Source organism: Centroberyx gerrardi, chromosome 10 (genome assembly GCF_048128805.1).
Source record: "Centroberyx gerrardi isolate f3 chromosome 10, fCenGer3.hap1.cur.20231027, whole genome shotgun sequence".
In the NCBI taxonomy this organism is placed as follows: domain Eukaryota; kingdom Metazoa; phylum Chordata; class Actinopteri; order Beryciformes; family Berycidae; genus Centroberyx; species Centroberyx gerrardi.
In genome coordinates, this window is record NC_136006.1 from 23,832,142 (window position 1) to 23,844,186 (window position 12,045).

The 12,045-nt window shown below is 57.5% G+C and overlaps 23 non-coding genes across 23 annotated transcripts; all 23 read left to right on the forward strand.

Moving 5' to 3' along the window:
- The first annotated feature begins 338 nt into the window (after nt 1–338).
- LOC144541507 (5S ribosomal RNA) lies at nt 339–457 on the forward strand. Its single transcript, XR_013506623.1, has one exon. It is a non-coding gene; the product is annotated as a 5S ribosomal RNA (ribosomal RNA).
- Nucleotides 458–849: 392 nt separating this feature from the next.
- On the forward strand, nt 850–968 carry LOC144541509 (5S ribosomal RNA). The gene has a single exon (XR_013506625.1). It is a non-coding gene; the product is annotated as a 5S ribosomal RNA (ribosomal RNA).
- A 392-nt stretch (nt 969–1,360) lies between these two features.
- Nucleotides 1,361–1,479, forward strand: LOC144541510 (5S ribosomal RNA). The gene has a single exon (XR_013506626.1). It is a non-coding gene; the product is annotated as a 5S ribosomal RNA (ribosomal RNA).
- A 392-nt stretch (nt 1,480–1,871) lies between these two features.
- Nucleotides 1,872–1,990, forward strand: LOC144541511 (5S ribosomal RNA). The gene has a single exon (XR_013506627.1). It is a non-coding gene; the product is annotated as a 5S ribosomal RNA (ribosomal RNA).
- A 392-nt stretch (nt 1,991–2,382) lies between these two features.
- On the forward strand, nt 2,383–2,501 carry LOC144541512 (5S ribosomal RNA). Its single transcript, XR_013506628.1, has one exon. It is a non-coding gene; the product is annotated as a 5S ribosomal RNA (ribosomal RNA).
- A 392-nt stretch (nt 2,502–2,893) lies between these two features.
- LOC144541513 (5S ribosomal RNA) lies at nt 2,894–3,012 on the forward strand. The gene has a single exon (XR_013506629.1). It is a non-coding gene; the product is annotated as a 5S ribosomal RNA (ribosomal RNA).
- A 392-nt stretch (nt 3,013–3,404) lies between these two features.
- LOC144541514 (5S ribosomal RNA) lies at nt 3,405–3,523 on the forward strand. The gene has a single exon (XR_013506630.1). It is a non-coding gene; the product is annotated as a 5S ribosomal RNA (ribosomal RNA).
- Nucleotides 3,524–3,915: 392 nt separating this feature from the next.
- Nucleotides 3,916–4,034, forward strand: LOC144541515 (5S ribosomal RNA). The gene has a single exon (XR_013506631.1). It is a non-coding gene; the product is annotated as a 5S ribosomal RNA (ribosomal RNA).
- A 392-nt stretch (nt 4,035–4,426) lies between these two features.
- Nucleotides 4,427–4,545, forward strand: LOC144541516 (5S ribosomal RNA). The gene has a single exon (XR_013506632.1). It is a non-coding gene; the product is annotated as a 5S ribosomal RNA (ribosomal RNA).
- A 392-nt stretch (nt 4,546–4,937) lies between these two features.
- On the forward strand, nt 4,938–5,056 carry LOC144541517 (5S ribosomal RNA). Its single transcript, XR_013506633.1, has one exon. It is a non-coding gene; the product is annotated as a 5S ribosomal RNA (ribosomal RNA).
- Nucleotides 5,057–5,448: 392 nt separating this feature from the next.
- Nucleotides 5,449–5,567, forward strand: LOC144541518 (5S ribosomal RNA). The gene has a single exon (XR_013506634.1). It is a non-coding gene; the product is annotated as a 5S ribosomal RNA (ribosomal RNA).
- A 392-nt stretch (nt 5,568–5,959) lies between these two features.
- On the forward strand, nt 5,960–6,078 carry LOC144541520 (5S ribosomal RNA). Its single transcript, XR_013506636.1, has one exon. It is a non-coding gene; the product is annotated as a 5S ribosomal RNA (ribosomal RNA).
- A 392-nt stretch (nt 6,079–6,470) lies between these two features.
- On the forward strand, nt 6,471–6,589 carry LOC144541521 (5S ribosomal RNA). The gene has a single exon (XR_013506637.1). It is a non-coding gene; the product is annotated as a 5S ribosomal RNA (ribosomal RNA).
- Nucleotides 6,590–6,981: 392 nt separating this feature from the next.
- Nucleotides 6,982–7,100, forward strand: LOC144541522 (5S ribosomal RNA). Its single transcript, XR_013506638.1, has one exon. It is a non-coding gene; the product is annotated as a 5S ribosomal RNA (ribosomal RNA).
- A 392-nt stretch (nt 7,101–7,492) lies between these two features.
- Nucleotides 7,493–7,611, forward strand: LOC144540934 (5S ribosomal RNA). The gene has a single exon (XR_013506151.1). It is a non-coding gene; the product is annotated as a 5S ribosomal RNA (ribosomal RNA).
- A 392-nt stretch (nt 7,612–8,003) lies between these two features.
- LOC144541523 (5S ribosomal RNA) lies at nt 8,004–8,122 on the forward strand. The gene has a single exon (XR_013506639.1). It is a non-coding gene; the product is annotated as a 5S ribosomal RNA (ribosomal RNA).
- A 392-nt stretch (nt 8,123–8,514) lies between these two features.
- Nucleotides 8,515–8,633, forward strand: LOC144541524 (5S ribosomal RNA). Its single transcript, XR_013506640.1, has one exon. It is a non-coding gene; the product is annotated as a 5S ribosomal RNA (ribosomal RNA).
- A 392-nt stretch (nt 8,634–9,025) lies between these two features.
- LOC144541525 (5S ribosomal RNA) lies at nt 9,026–9,144 on the forward strand. Its single transcript, XR_013506641.1, has one exon. It is a non-coding gene; the product is annotated as a 5S ribosomal RNA (ribosomal RNA).
- Nucleotides 9,145–9,536: 392 nt separating this feature from the next.
- LOC144540838 (5S ribosomal RNA) lies at nt 9,537–9,655 on the forward strand. The gene has a single exon (XR_013506056.1). It is a non-coding gene; the product is annotated as a 5S ribosomal RNA (ribosomal RNA).
- Nucleotides 9,656–10,047: 392 nt separating this feature from the next.
- On the forward strand, nt 10,048–10,166 carry LOC144541526 (5S ribosomal RNA). The gene has a single exon (XR_013506642.1). It is a non-coding gene; the product is annotated as a 5S ribosomal RNA (ribosomal RNA).
- A 392-nt stretch (nt 10,167–10,558) lies between these two features.
- LOC144541527 (5S ribosomal RNA) lies at nt 10,559–10,677 on the forward strand. Its single transcript, XR_013506643.1, has one exon. It is a non-coding gene; the product is annotated as a 5S ribosomal RNA (ribosomal RNA).
- A 360-nt stretch (nt 10,678–11,037) lies between these two features.
- On the forward strand, nt 11,038–11,156 carry LOC144541528 (5S ribosomal RNA). The gene has a single exon (XR_013506644.1). It is a non-coding gene; the product is annotated as a 5S ribosomal RNA (ribosomal RNA).
- A 392-nt stretch (nt 11,157–11,548) lies between these two features.
- Nucleotides 11,549–11,667, forward strand: LOC144541529 (5S ribosomal RNA). The gene has a single exon (XR_013506645.1). It is a non-coding gene; the product is annotated as a 5S ribosomal RNA (ribosomal RNA).
- Nucleotides 11,668–12,045: the final 378 nt, after the last annotated feature.

Sequence of the window (12,045 nt, forward strand, 5' to 3'; positions counted from 1 at the left end):
GGCCTCCAACAACAGTGCTGGCCAGCGGCAGTGCAGTCACTTTTGCAGAGGAAGTACAAGGACGACATCACGTCCCGTGTGCCAGCAACAGCTGGCTTTCCCTCGGGGAGGCTGCAAACTTATCACAGCATGCATTTGTGTCCCTGCCGTCGCTGAACAGCGCAAATGTAGGGGAGAGAAAAGACTGCGGCCTTGCTCCCGGTGAGCACAACGGCTGAGGGCGTCAATGATAACAGAGGGCAGAGAAATAGGCCCATTTGGTGGCCGGTTTTCAAAAGGCCCTGCAGTAGGCACAGGCTAAGCCGTGTATAAAAGGCCTCCCTGCCGCCGCCTCAATTGCTTACGGCCATACCACTCTGAACACGCCCGATCTCGTCCGATCTCGGAAGCTAAGCAGGGTCGGGCCTGGTTAGTACTTGGATGGGAGACCGCCTGGGAATACCAGGTGCTGTAAGCTTTTTCATCTTTCTAGGCAGCAGAGGGCGCTGCTCCCTCTCCGGGGGAGACAGGGGGCCTCCAACAACAGTGCTGGCCAGCGGCAGTGCAGTCACTTTTGCAGAGGAAGTACAAGGACGACATCACGTCCCGTGTGCCAGCAACAGCTGGCTTTCCCTCGGGGAGGCTGCAAACTTATCACAGCATGCATTTGTGTCCCTGCCGTCGCTGAACAGCGCAAATGTAGGGGAGAGAAAAGACTGCGGCCTTGCTCCCGGTGAGCACAACGGCTGAGGGCGTCAATGATAACAGAGGGCAGAGAAATAGGCCCATTTGGTGGCCGGTTTTCAAAAGGCCCTGCAGTAGGCACAGGCTAAGCCGTGTATAAAAGGCCTCCCTGCCGCCGCCTCAATTGCTTACGGCCATACCACTCTGAACACGCCCGATCTCGTCCGATCTCGGAAGCTAAGCAGGGTCGGGCCTGGTTAGTACTTGGATGGGAGACCGCCTGGGAATACCAGGTGCTGTAAGCTTTTTCATCTTTCTAGGCAGCAGAGGGCGCTGCTCCCTCTCCGGGGGAGACAGGGGGCCTCCAACAACAGTGCTGGCCAGCGGCAGTGCAGTCACTTTTGCAGAGGAAGTACAAGGACGACATCACGTCCCGTGTGCCAGCAACAGCTGGCTTTCCCTCGGGGAGGCTGCAAACTTATCACAGCATGCATTTGTGTCCCTGCCGTCGCTGAACAGCGCAAATGTAGGGGAGAGAAAAGACTGCGGCCTTGCTCCCGGTGAGCACAACGGCTGAGGGCGTCAATGATAACAGAGGGCAGAGAAATAGGCCCATTTGGTGGCCGGTTTTCAAAAGGCCCTGCAGTAGGCACAGGCTAAGCCGTGTATAAAAGGCCTCCCTGCCGCCGCCTCAATTGCTTACGGCCATACCACTCTGAACACGCCCGATCTCGTCCGATCTCGGAAGCTAAGCAGGGTCGGGCCTGGTTAGTACTTGGATGGGAGACCGCCTGGGAATACCAGGTGCTGTAAGCTTTTTCATCTTTCTAGGCAGCAGAGGGCGCTGCTCCCTCTCCGGGGGAGACAGGGGGCCTCCAACAACAGTGCTGGCCAGCGGCAGTGCAGTCACTTTTGCAGAGGAAGTACAAGGACGACATCACGTCCCGTGTGCCAGCAACAGCTGGCTTTCCCTCGGGGAGGCTGCAAACTTATCACAGCATGCATTTGTGTCCCTGCCGTCGCTGAACAGCGCAAATGTAGGGGAGAGAAAAGACTGCGGCCTTGCTCCCGGTGAGCACAACGGCTGAGGGCGTCAATGATAACAGAGGGCAGAGAAATAGGCCCATTTGGTGGCCGGTTTTCAAAAGGCCCTGCAGTAGGCACAGGCTAAGCCGTGTATAAAAGGCCTCCCTGCCGCCGCCTCAATTGCTTACGGCCATACCACTCTGAACACGCCCGATCTCGTCCGATCTCGGAAGCTAAGCAGGGTCGGGCCTGGTTAGTACTTGGATGGGAGACCGCCTGGGAATACCAGGTGCTGTAAGCTTTTTCATCTTTCTAGGCAGCAGAGGGCGCTGCTCCCTCTCCGGGGGAGACAGGGGGCCTCCAACAACAGTGCTGGCCAGCGGCAGTGCAGTCACTTTTGCAGAGGAAGTACAAGGACGACATCACGTCCCGTGTGCCAGCAACAGCTGGCTTTCCCTCGGGGAGGCTGCAAACTTATCACAGCATGCATTTGTGTCCCTGCCGTCGCTGAACAGCGCAAATGTAGGGGAGAGAAAAGACTGCGGCCTTGCTCCCGGTGAGCACAACGGCTGAGGGCGTCAATGATAACAGAGGGCAGAGAAATAGGCCCATTTGGTGGCCGGTTTTCAAAAGGCCCTGCAGTAGGCACAGGCTAAGCCGTGTATAAAAGGCCTCCCTGCCGCCGCCTCAATTGCTTACGGCCATACCACTCTGAACACGCCCGATCTCGTCCGATCTCGGAAGCTAAGCAGGGTCGGGCCTGGTTAGTACTTGGATGGGAGACCGCCTGGGAATACCAGGTGCTGTAAGCTTTTTCATCTTTCTAGGCAGCAGAGGGCGCTGCTCCCTCTCCGGGGGAGACAGGGGGCCTCCAACAACAGTGCTGGCCAGCGGCAGTGCAGTCACTTTTGCAGAGGAAGTACAAGGACGACATCACGTCCCGTGTGCCAGCAACAGCTGGCTTTCCCTCGGGGAGGCTGCAAACTTATCACAGCATGCATTTGTGTCCCTGCCGTCGCTGAACAGCGCAAATGTAGGGGAGAGAAAAGACTGCGGCCTTGCTCCCGGTGAGCACAACGGCTGAGGGCGTCAATGATAACAGAGGGCAGAGAAATAGGCCCATTTGGTGGCCGGTTTTCAAAAGGCCCTGCAGTAGGCACAGGCTAAGCCGTGTATAAAAGGCCTCCCTGCCGCCGCCTCAATTGCTTACGGCCATACCACTCTGAACACGCCCGATCTCGTCCGATCTCGGAAGCTAAGCAGGGTCGGGCCTGGTTAGTACTTGGATGGGAGACCGCCTGGGAATACCAGGTGCTGTAAGCTTTTTCATCTTTCTAGGCAGCAGAGGGCGCTGCTCCCTCTCCGGGGGAGACAGGGGGCCTCCAACAACAGTGCTGGCCAGCGGCAGTGCAGTCACTTTTGCAGAGGAAGTACAAGGACGACATCACGTCCCGTGTGCCAGCAACAGCTGGCTTTCCCTCGGGGAGGCTGCAAACTTATCACAGCATGCATTTGTGTCCCTGCCGTCGCTGAACAGCGCAAATGTAGGGGAGAGAAAAGACTGCGGCCTTGCTCCCGGTGAGCACAACGGCTGAGGGCGTCAATGATAACAGAGGGCAGAGAAATAGGCCCATTTGGTGGCCGGTTTTCAAAAGGCCCTGCAGTAGGCACAGGCTAAGCCGTGTATAAAAGGCCTCCCTGCCGCCGCCTCAATTGCTTACGGCCATACCACTCTGAACACGCCCGATCTCGTCCGATCTCGGAAGCTAAGCAGGGTCGGGCCTGGTTAGTACTTGGATGGGAGACCGCCTGGGAATACCAGGTGCTGTAAGCTTTTTCATCTTTCTAGGCAGCAGAGGGCGCTGCTCCCTCTCCGGGGGAGACAGGGGGCCTCCAACAACAGTGCTGGCCAGCGGCAGTGCAGTCACTTTTGCAGAGGAAGTACAAGGACGACATCACGTCCCGTGTGCCAGCAACAGCTGGCTTTCCCTCGGGGAGGCTGCAAACTTATCACAGCATGCATTTGTGTCCCTGCCGTCGCTGAACAGCGCAAATGTAGGGGAGAGAAAAGACTGCGGCCTTGCTCCCGGTGAGCACAACGGCTGAGGGCGTCAATGATAACAGAGGGCAGAGAAATAGGCCCATTTGGTGGCCGGTTTTCAAAAGGCCCTGCAGTAGGCACAGGCTAAGCCGTGTATAAAAGGCCTCCCTGCCGCCGCCTCAATTGCTTACGGCCATACCACTCTGAACACGCCCGATCTCGTCCGATCTCGGAAGCTAAGCAGGGTCGGGCCTGGTTAGTACTTGGATGGGAGACCGCCTGGGAATACCAGGTGCTGTAAGCTTTTTCATCTTTCTAGGCAGCAGAGGGCGCTGCTCCCTCTCCGGGGGAGACAGGGGGCCTCCAACAACAGTGCTGGCCAGCGGCAGTGCAGTCACTTTTGCAGAGGAAGTACAAGGACGACATCACGTCCCGTGTGCCAGCAACAGCTGGCTTTCCCTCGGGGAGGCTGCAAACTTATCACAGCATGCATTTGTGTCCCTGCCGTCGCTGAACAGCGCAAATGTAGGGGAGAGAAAAGACTGCGGCCTTGCTCCCGGTGAGCACAACGGCTGAGGGCGTCAATGATAACAGAGGGCAGAGAAATAGGCCCATTTGGTGGCCGGTTTTCAAAAGGCCCTGCAGTAGGCACAGGCTAAGCCGTGTATAAAAGGCCTCCCTGCCGCCGCCTCAATTGCTTACGGCCATACCACTCTGAACACGCCCGATCTCGTCCGATCTCGGAAGCTAAGCAGGGTCGGGCCTGGTTAGTACTTGGATGGGAGACCGCCTGGGAATACCAGGTGCTGTAAGCTTTTTCATCTTTCTAGGCAGCAGAGGGCGCTGCTCCCTCTCCGGGGGAGACAGGGGGCCTCCAACAACAGTGCTGGCCAGCGGCAGTGCAGTCACTTTTGCAGAGGAAGTACAAGGACGACATCACGTCCCGTGTGCCAGCAACAGCTGGCTTTCCCTCGGGGAGGCTGCAAACTTATCACAGCATGCATTTGTGTCCCTGCCGTCGCTGAACAGCGCAAATGTAGGGGAGAGAAAAGACTGCGGCCTTGCTCCCGGTGAGCACAACGGCTGAGGGCGTCAATGATAACAGAGGGCAGAGAAATAGGCCCATTTGGTGGCCGGTTTTCAAAAGGCCCTGCAGTAGGCACAGGCTAAGCCGTGTATAAAAGGCCTCCCTGCCGCCGCCTCAATTGCTTACGGCCATACCACTCTGAACACGCCCGATCTCGTCCGATCTCGGAAGCTAAGCAGGGTCGGGCCTGGTTAGTACTTGGATGGGAGACCGCCTGGGAATACCAGGTGCTGTAAGCTTTTTCATCTTTCTAGGCAGCAGAGGGCGCTGCTCCCTCTCCGGGGGAGACAGGGGGCCTCCAACAACAGTGCTGGCCAGCGGCAGTGCAGTCACTTTTGCAGAGGAAGTACAAGGACGACATCACGTCCCGTGTGCCAGCAACAGCTGGCTTTCCCTCGGGGAGGCTGCAAACTTATCACAGCATGCATTTGTGTCCCTGCCGTCGCTGAACAGCGCAAATGTAGGGGAGAGAAAAGACTGCGGCCTTGCTCCCGGTGAGCACAACGGCTGAGGGCGTCAATGATAACAGAGGGCAGAGAAATAGGCCCATTTGGTGGCCGGTTTTCAAAAGGCCCTGCAGTAGGCACAGGCTAAGCCGTGTATAAAAGGCCTCCCTGCCGCCGCCTCAATTGCTTACGGCCATACCACTCTGAACACGCCCGATCTCGTCCGATCTCGGAAGCTAAGCAGGGTCGGGCCTGGTTAGTACTTGGATGGGAGACCGCCTGGGAATACCAGGTGCTGTAAGCTTTTTCATCTTTCTAGGCAGCAGAGGGCGCTGCTCCCTCTCCGGGGGAGACAGGGGGCCTCCAACAACAGTGCTGGCCAGCGGCAGTGCAGTCACTTTTGCAGAGGAAGTACAAGGACGACATCACGTCCCGTGTGCCAGCAACAGCTGGCTTTCCCTCGGGGAGGCTGCAAACTTATCACAGCATGCATTTGTGTCCCTGCCGTCGCTGAACAGCGCAAATGTAGGGGAGAGAAAAGACTGCGGCCTTGCTCCCGGTGAGCACAACGGCTGAGGGCGTCAATGATAACAGAGGGCAGAGAAATAGGCCCATTTGGTGGCCGGTTTTCAAAAGGCCCTGCAGTAGGCACAGGCTAAGCCGTGTATAAAAGGCCTCCCTGCCGCCGCCTCAATTGCTTACGGCCATACCACTCTGAACACGCCCGATCTCGTCCGATCTCGGAAGCTAAGCAGGGTCGGGCCTGGTTAGTACTTGGATGGGAGACCGCCTGGGAATACCAGGTGCTGTAAGCTTTTTCATCTTTCTAGGCAGCAGAGGGCGCTGCTCCCTCTCCGGGGGAGACAGGGGGCCTCCAACAACAGTGCTGGCCAGCGGCAGTGCAGTCACTTTTGCAGAGGAAGTACAAGGACGACATCACGTCCCGTGTGCCAGCAACAGCTGGCTTTCCCTCGGGGAGGCTGCAAACTTATCACAGCATGCATTTGTGTCCCTGCCGTCGCTGAACAGCGCAAATGTAGGGGAGAGAAAAGACTGCGGCCTTGCTCCCGGTGAGCACAACGGCTGAGGGCGTCAATGATAACAGAGGGCAGAGAAATAGGCCCATTTGGTGGCCGGTTTTCAAAAGGCCCTGCAGTAGGCACAGGCTAAGCCGTGTATAAAAGGCCTCCCTGCCGCCGCCTCAATTGCTTACGGCCATACCACTCTGAACACGCCCGATCTCGTCCGATCTCGGAAGCTAAGCAGGGTCGGGCCTGGTTAGTACTTGGATGGGAGACCGCCTGGGAATACCAGGTGCTGTAAGCTTTTTCATCTTTCTAGGCAGCAGAGGGCGCTGCTCCCTCTCCGGGGGAGACAGGGGGCCTCCAACAACAGTGCTGGCCAGCGGCAGTGCAGTCACTTTTGCAGAGGAAGTACAAGGACGACATCACGTCCCGTGTGCCAGCAACAGCTGGCTTTCCCTCGGGGAGGCTGCAAACTTATCACAGCATGCATTTGTGTCCCTGCCGTCGCTGAACAGCGCAAATGTAGGGGAGAGAAAAGACTGCGGCCTTGCTCCCGGTGAGCACAACGGCTGAGGGCGTCAATGATAACAGAGGGCAGAGAAATAGGCCCATTTGGTGGCCGGTTTTCAAAAGGCCCTGCAGTAGGCACAGGCTAAGCCGTGTATAAAAGGCCTCCCTGCCGCCGCCTCAATTGCTTACGGCCATACCACTCTGAACACGCCCGATCTCGTCCGATCTCGGAAGCTAAGCAGGGTCGGGCCTGGTTAGTACTTGGATGGGAGACCGCCTGGGAATACCAGGTGCTGTAAGCTTTTTCATCTTTCTAGGCAGCAGAGGGCGCTGCTCCCTCTCCGGGGGAGACAGGGGGCCTCCAACAACAGTGCTGGCCAGCGGCAGTGCAGTCACTTTTGCAGAGGAAGTACAAGGACGACATCACGTCCCGTGTGCCAGCAACAGCTGGCTTTCCCTCGGGGAGGCTGCAAACTTATCACAGCATGCATTTGTGTCCCTGCCGTCGCTGAACAGCGCAAATGTAGGGGAGAGAAAAGACTGCGGCCTTGCTCCCGGTGAGCACAACGGCTGAGGGCGTCAATGATAACAGAGGGCAGAGAAATAGGCCCATTTGGTGGCCGGTTTTCAAAAGGCCCTGCAGTAGGCACAGGCTAAGCCGTGTATAAAAGGCCTCCCTGCCGCCGCCTCAATTGCTTACGGCCATACCACTCTGAACACGCCCGATCTCGTCCGATCTCGGAAGCTAAGCAGGGGCGGGCCTGGTTAGTACTTGGATGGGAGACCGCCTGGGAATACCAGGTGCTGTAAGCTTTTTCATCTTTCTAGGCAGCAGAGGGCGCTGCTCCCTCTCCGGGGGAGACAGGGGGCCTCCAACAACAGTGCTGGCCAGCGGCAGTGCAGTCACTTTTGCAGAGGAAGTACAAGGACGACATCACGTCCCGTGTGCCAGCAACAGCTGGCTTTCCCTCGGGGAGGCTGCAAACTTATCACAGCATGCATTTGTGTCCCTGCCGTCGCTGAACAGCGCAAATGTAGGGGAGAGAAAAGACTGCGGCCTTGCTCCCGGTGAGCACAACGGCTGAGGGCGTCAATGATAACAGAGGGCAGAGAAATAGGCCCATTTGGTGGCCGGTTTTCAAAAGGCCCTGCAGTAGGCACAGGCTAAGCCGTGTATAACAGGCCTCCCTGCCGCCGCCTCAATTGCTTACGGCCATACCACTCTGAACACGCCCGATCTCGTCCGATCTCGGAAGCTAAGCAGGGTCGGGCCTGGTTAGTACTTGGATGGGAGACCGCCTGGGAATACCAGGTGCTGTAAGCTTTTTCATCTTTCTAGGCAGCAGAGGGCGCTGCTCCCTCTCCGGGGGAGACAGGGGGCCTCCAACAACAGTGCTGGCCAGCGGCAGTGCAGTCACTTTTGCAGAGGAAGTACAAGGACGACATCACGTCCCGTGTGCCAGCAACAGCTGGCTTTCCCTCGGGGAGGCTGCAAACTTATCACAGCATGCATTTGTGTCCCTGCCGTCGCTGAACAGCGCAAATGTAGGGGAGAGAAAAGACTGCGGCCTTGCTCCCGGTGAGCACAACGGCTGAGGGCGTCAATGATAACAGAGGGCAGAGAAATAGGCCCATTTGGTGGCCGGTTTTCAAAAGGCCCTGCAGTAGGCACAGGCTAAGCCGTGTATAAAAGGCCTCCCTGCTGCCGCCTCAATTGCTTACGGCCATACCACTCTGAACACGCCCGATCTCGTCCGATCTCGGAAGCTAAGCAGGGTCGGGCCTGGTTAGTACTTGGATGGGAGACCGCCTGGGAATACCAGGTGCTGTAAGCTTTTTCATCTTTCTAGGCAGCAGAGGGCGCTGCTCCCTCTCCGGGGGAGACAGGGGGCCTCCAACAACAGTGCTGGCCAGCGGCAGTGCAGTCACTTTTGCAGAGGAAGTACAAGGACGACATCACGTCCCGTGTGCCAGCAACAGCTGGCTTTCCCTCGGGGAGGCTGCAAACTTATCACAGCATGCATTTGTGTCCCTGCCGTCGCTGAACAGCGCAAATGTAGGGGAGAGAAAAGACTGCGGCCTTGCTCCCGGTGAGCACAACGGCTGAGGGCGTCAATGATAACAGAGGGCAGAGAAATAGGCCCATTTGGTGGCCGGTTTTCAAAAGGCCCTGCAGTAGGCACAGGCTAAGCCGTGTATAAAAGGCCTCCCTGCCGCCGCCTCAATTGCTTACGGCCATACCACTCTGAACACGCCCGATCTCGTCCGATCTCGGAAGCTAAGCAGGGTCGGGCCTGGTTAGTACTTGGATGGGAGACCGCCTGGGAATACCAGGTGCTGTAAGCTTTTTCATCTTTCTAGGCAGCAGAGGGCGCTGCTCCCTCTCCGGGGGAGACAGGGGGCCTCCAACAACAGTGCTGGCCAGCGGCAGTGCAGTCACTTTTGCAGAGGAAGTACAAGGACGACATCACGTCCCGTGTGCCAGCAACAGCTGGCTTTCCCTCGGGGAGGCTGCAAACTTATCACAGCATGCATTTGTGTCCCTGCCGTCGCTGAACAGCGCAAATGTAGGGGAGAGAAAAGACTGCGGCCTTGCTCCCGGTGAGCACAACGGCTGAGGGCGTCAATGATAATAGAGGGCAGAGAAATAGGCCCATTTGGTGGCCGGTTTTCAAAGGGCCCTGCAGTAGGCACAGGCTAAGCCGTGTATAAAAGGCCTCCCTGCCGCCGCCTCAATTGCTTACGGCCATACCACTCTGAACACGCCCGATCTCGTCAGATCTCGGAAGCTAAGCAGGGTCGGGCCTGGTTAGTACTTGGATGGGAGACCGCCTGGGAATACCAGGTGCTGTAAGCTTTTTCATCTTTCTAGGCAGCAGAGGGCGCTGCTCCCTCTCCGGGGGAGACAGGGGGCCTCCAACAACAGTGCTGGCCAGCGGCAGTGCAGTCACTTTTGCAGAGGAAGTACAAGGACGACATCACGTCCCGTGTGCCAGCAACAGCTGGCTTTCCCTCGGGGAGGCTGCAAACTTATCACAGCATGCATTTGTGTCCCTGCCGTCGCTGAACAGCGCAAATGTAGGGGAGAGAAAAGACTGCGGCCTTGCTCCCGGTGAGCACAACGGCTGAGGGCGTCAATGATAATAGAGGGCAGAGAAATAGGCCCATTTGGTGGCCGGTTTTCAAAGGGCCCTGCAGTAGGCACAGGCTAAGCCGTGTATAAAAGGCCTCCCTGCCGCCGCCTCAATTGCTTACGGCCATACCACTCTGAACACGCCCGATCTCGTCCGATCTCGGAAGCTAAGCAGGGTCGGGCCTGGTTAGTACTTGGATGGGAGACCGCCTGGGAATACCAGGTGCTGTAAGCTTTTTCATCTTTCTAGGCAGCAGAGGGCGCTGCTCCCTCTCCGGGGGAGACAGGGGGCCTCCAACAACAGTGCTGGCCAGCGGCAGTGCAGTCACTTTTGCAGAGGAAGTACAAGGACGACATCACGTCCCGTGTGCCAGCAACAGCTGGCTTTCCCTCGGGGAGGCTGCAAACTTATCACAGCATGCATTTGTGTCCCTGCCGTCGCTGAACAGCGCAAATGTAGGGGAGAGAAAAGACTGCGGCCTTGCTCCCGGTGAGCACAACGGCTGAGGGCGTCAATGATAATAGAGGGCAGAGAAATAGGCCCATTTGGTGGCCGGTTTTCAAAGGGCCCTGCAGTAGGCACAGGCTAAGCCGTGTATAAAAGGCCTCCCTGCCGCCGCCTCAATTGCTTACGGCCATACCACTCTGAACACGCCCGATCTCGTCCGATCTCGGAAGCTAAGCAGGGTCGGGCCTGGTTAGTACTTGGATGGGAGACCGCCTGGGAATACCAGGTGCTGTAAGCTTTTTCATCTTTCTAGGCAGCAGAGGGCGCTGCTCCCTCTCCGGGGGAGACAGGGGGCCTCCAACAACAGTGCTGGCCAGCGGCAGTGCAGTCACTTTTGCAGAGGAAGTACAAGGACGACATCACGTCCCGTGTGCCAGCAACAGCTGGCTTTCCCTCGGGGAGGCTGCAAACTTATCACAGCGCAAATGTAGGGGAGAGAAAAGACTGCGGCCTTGCTCCCGGTGAGCACAACGGCTGAGGGCGTCAATGATAATAGAGGGCAGAGAAATAGGCCCATTTGGTGGCCGGTTTTCAAAGGGCCCTGCAGTAGGCACAGGCTAAGCCGTGTATAAAAGGCCTCCCTGCCGCCGCCTCAATTGCTTACGGCCATACCACTCTGAACACGCCCGATCTCGTCCGATCTCGGAAGCTAAGCAGGGTCGGGCCTGGTTAGTACTTGGATGGGAGACCGCCTGGGAATACCAGGTGCTGTAAGCTTTTTCATCTTTCTAGGCAGCAGAGGGCGCTGCTCCCTCTCCGGGGGAGACAGGGGGCCTCCAACAACAGTGCTGGCCAGCGGCAGTGCAGTCACTTTTGCAGAGGAAGTACAAGGACGACATCACGTCCCGTGTGCCAGCAACAGCTGGCTTTCCCTCGGGGAGGCTGCAAACTTATCACAGCATGCATTTGTGTCCCTGCCGTCGCTGAACAGCGCAAATGTAGGGGAGAGAAAAGACTGCGGCCTTGCTCCCGGTGAGCACAACGGCTGAGGGCGTCAATGATAATAGAGGGCAGAGAAATAGGCCCATTTGGTGGCCGGTTTTCAAAGGGCCCTGCAGTAGGCACAGGCTAAGCCGTGTATAAAAGGCCTCCCTGCCGCCGCCTCAATTGCTTACGGCCATACCACTCTGAACACGCCCGATCTCGTCCGATCTCGGAAGCTAAGCAGGGTCGGGCCTGGTTAGTACTTGGATGGGAGACCGCCTGGGAATACCAGGTGCTGTAAGCTTTTTCATCTTTCTAGGCAGCAGAGGGCGCTGCTCCCTCTCCGGGGGAGACAGGGGGCCTCCAACAACAGTGCTGGCCAGCGGCAGTGCAGTCACTTTTGCAGAGGAAGTACAAGGACGACATCACGTCCCGTGTGCCAGCAACAGCTGGCTTTCCCTCGGGGAGGCTGCAAACTTATCACAGCATGCATTTGTGTCCCTGCCGTCGCTGAACAGCGCAAATGTAGGGGAGAGAAAAGACTGCGGCCTTGCTCCCGGTGAGCACAACGGCTGAGGGCGTCAATGATAATAGAGGGCAGAGAAATAGGCCCATTTGGTGGCCGGTTTTCAAAGGGCCCTGCAGTAGGCACAGGCTAAGCCGTGTATAAAAGGCCTCCCTG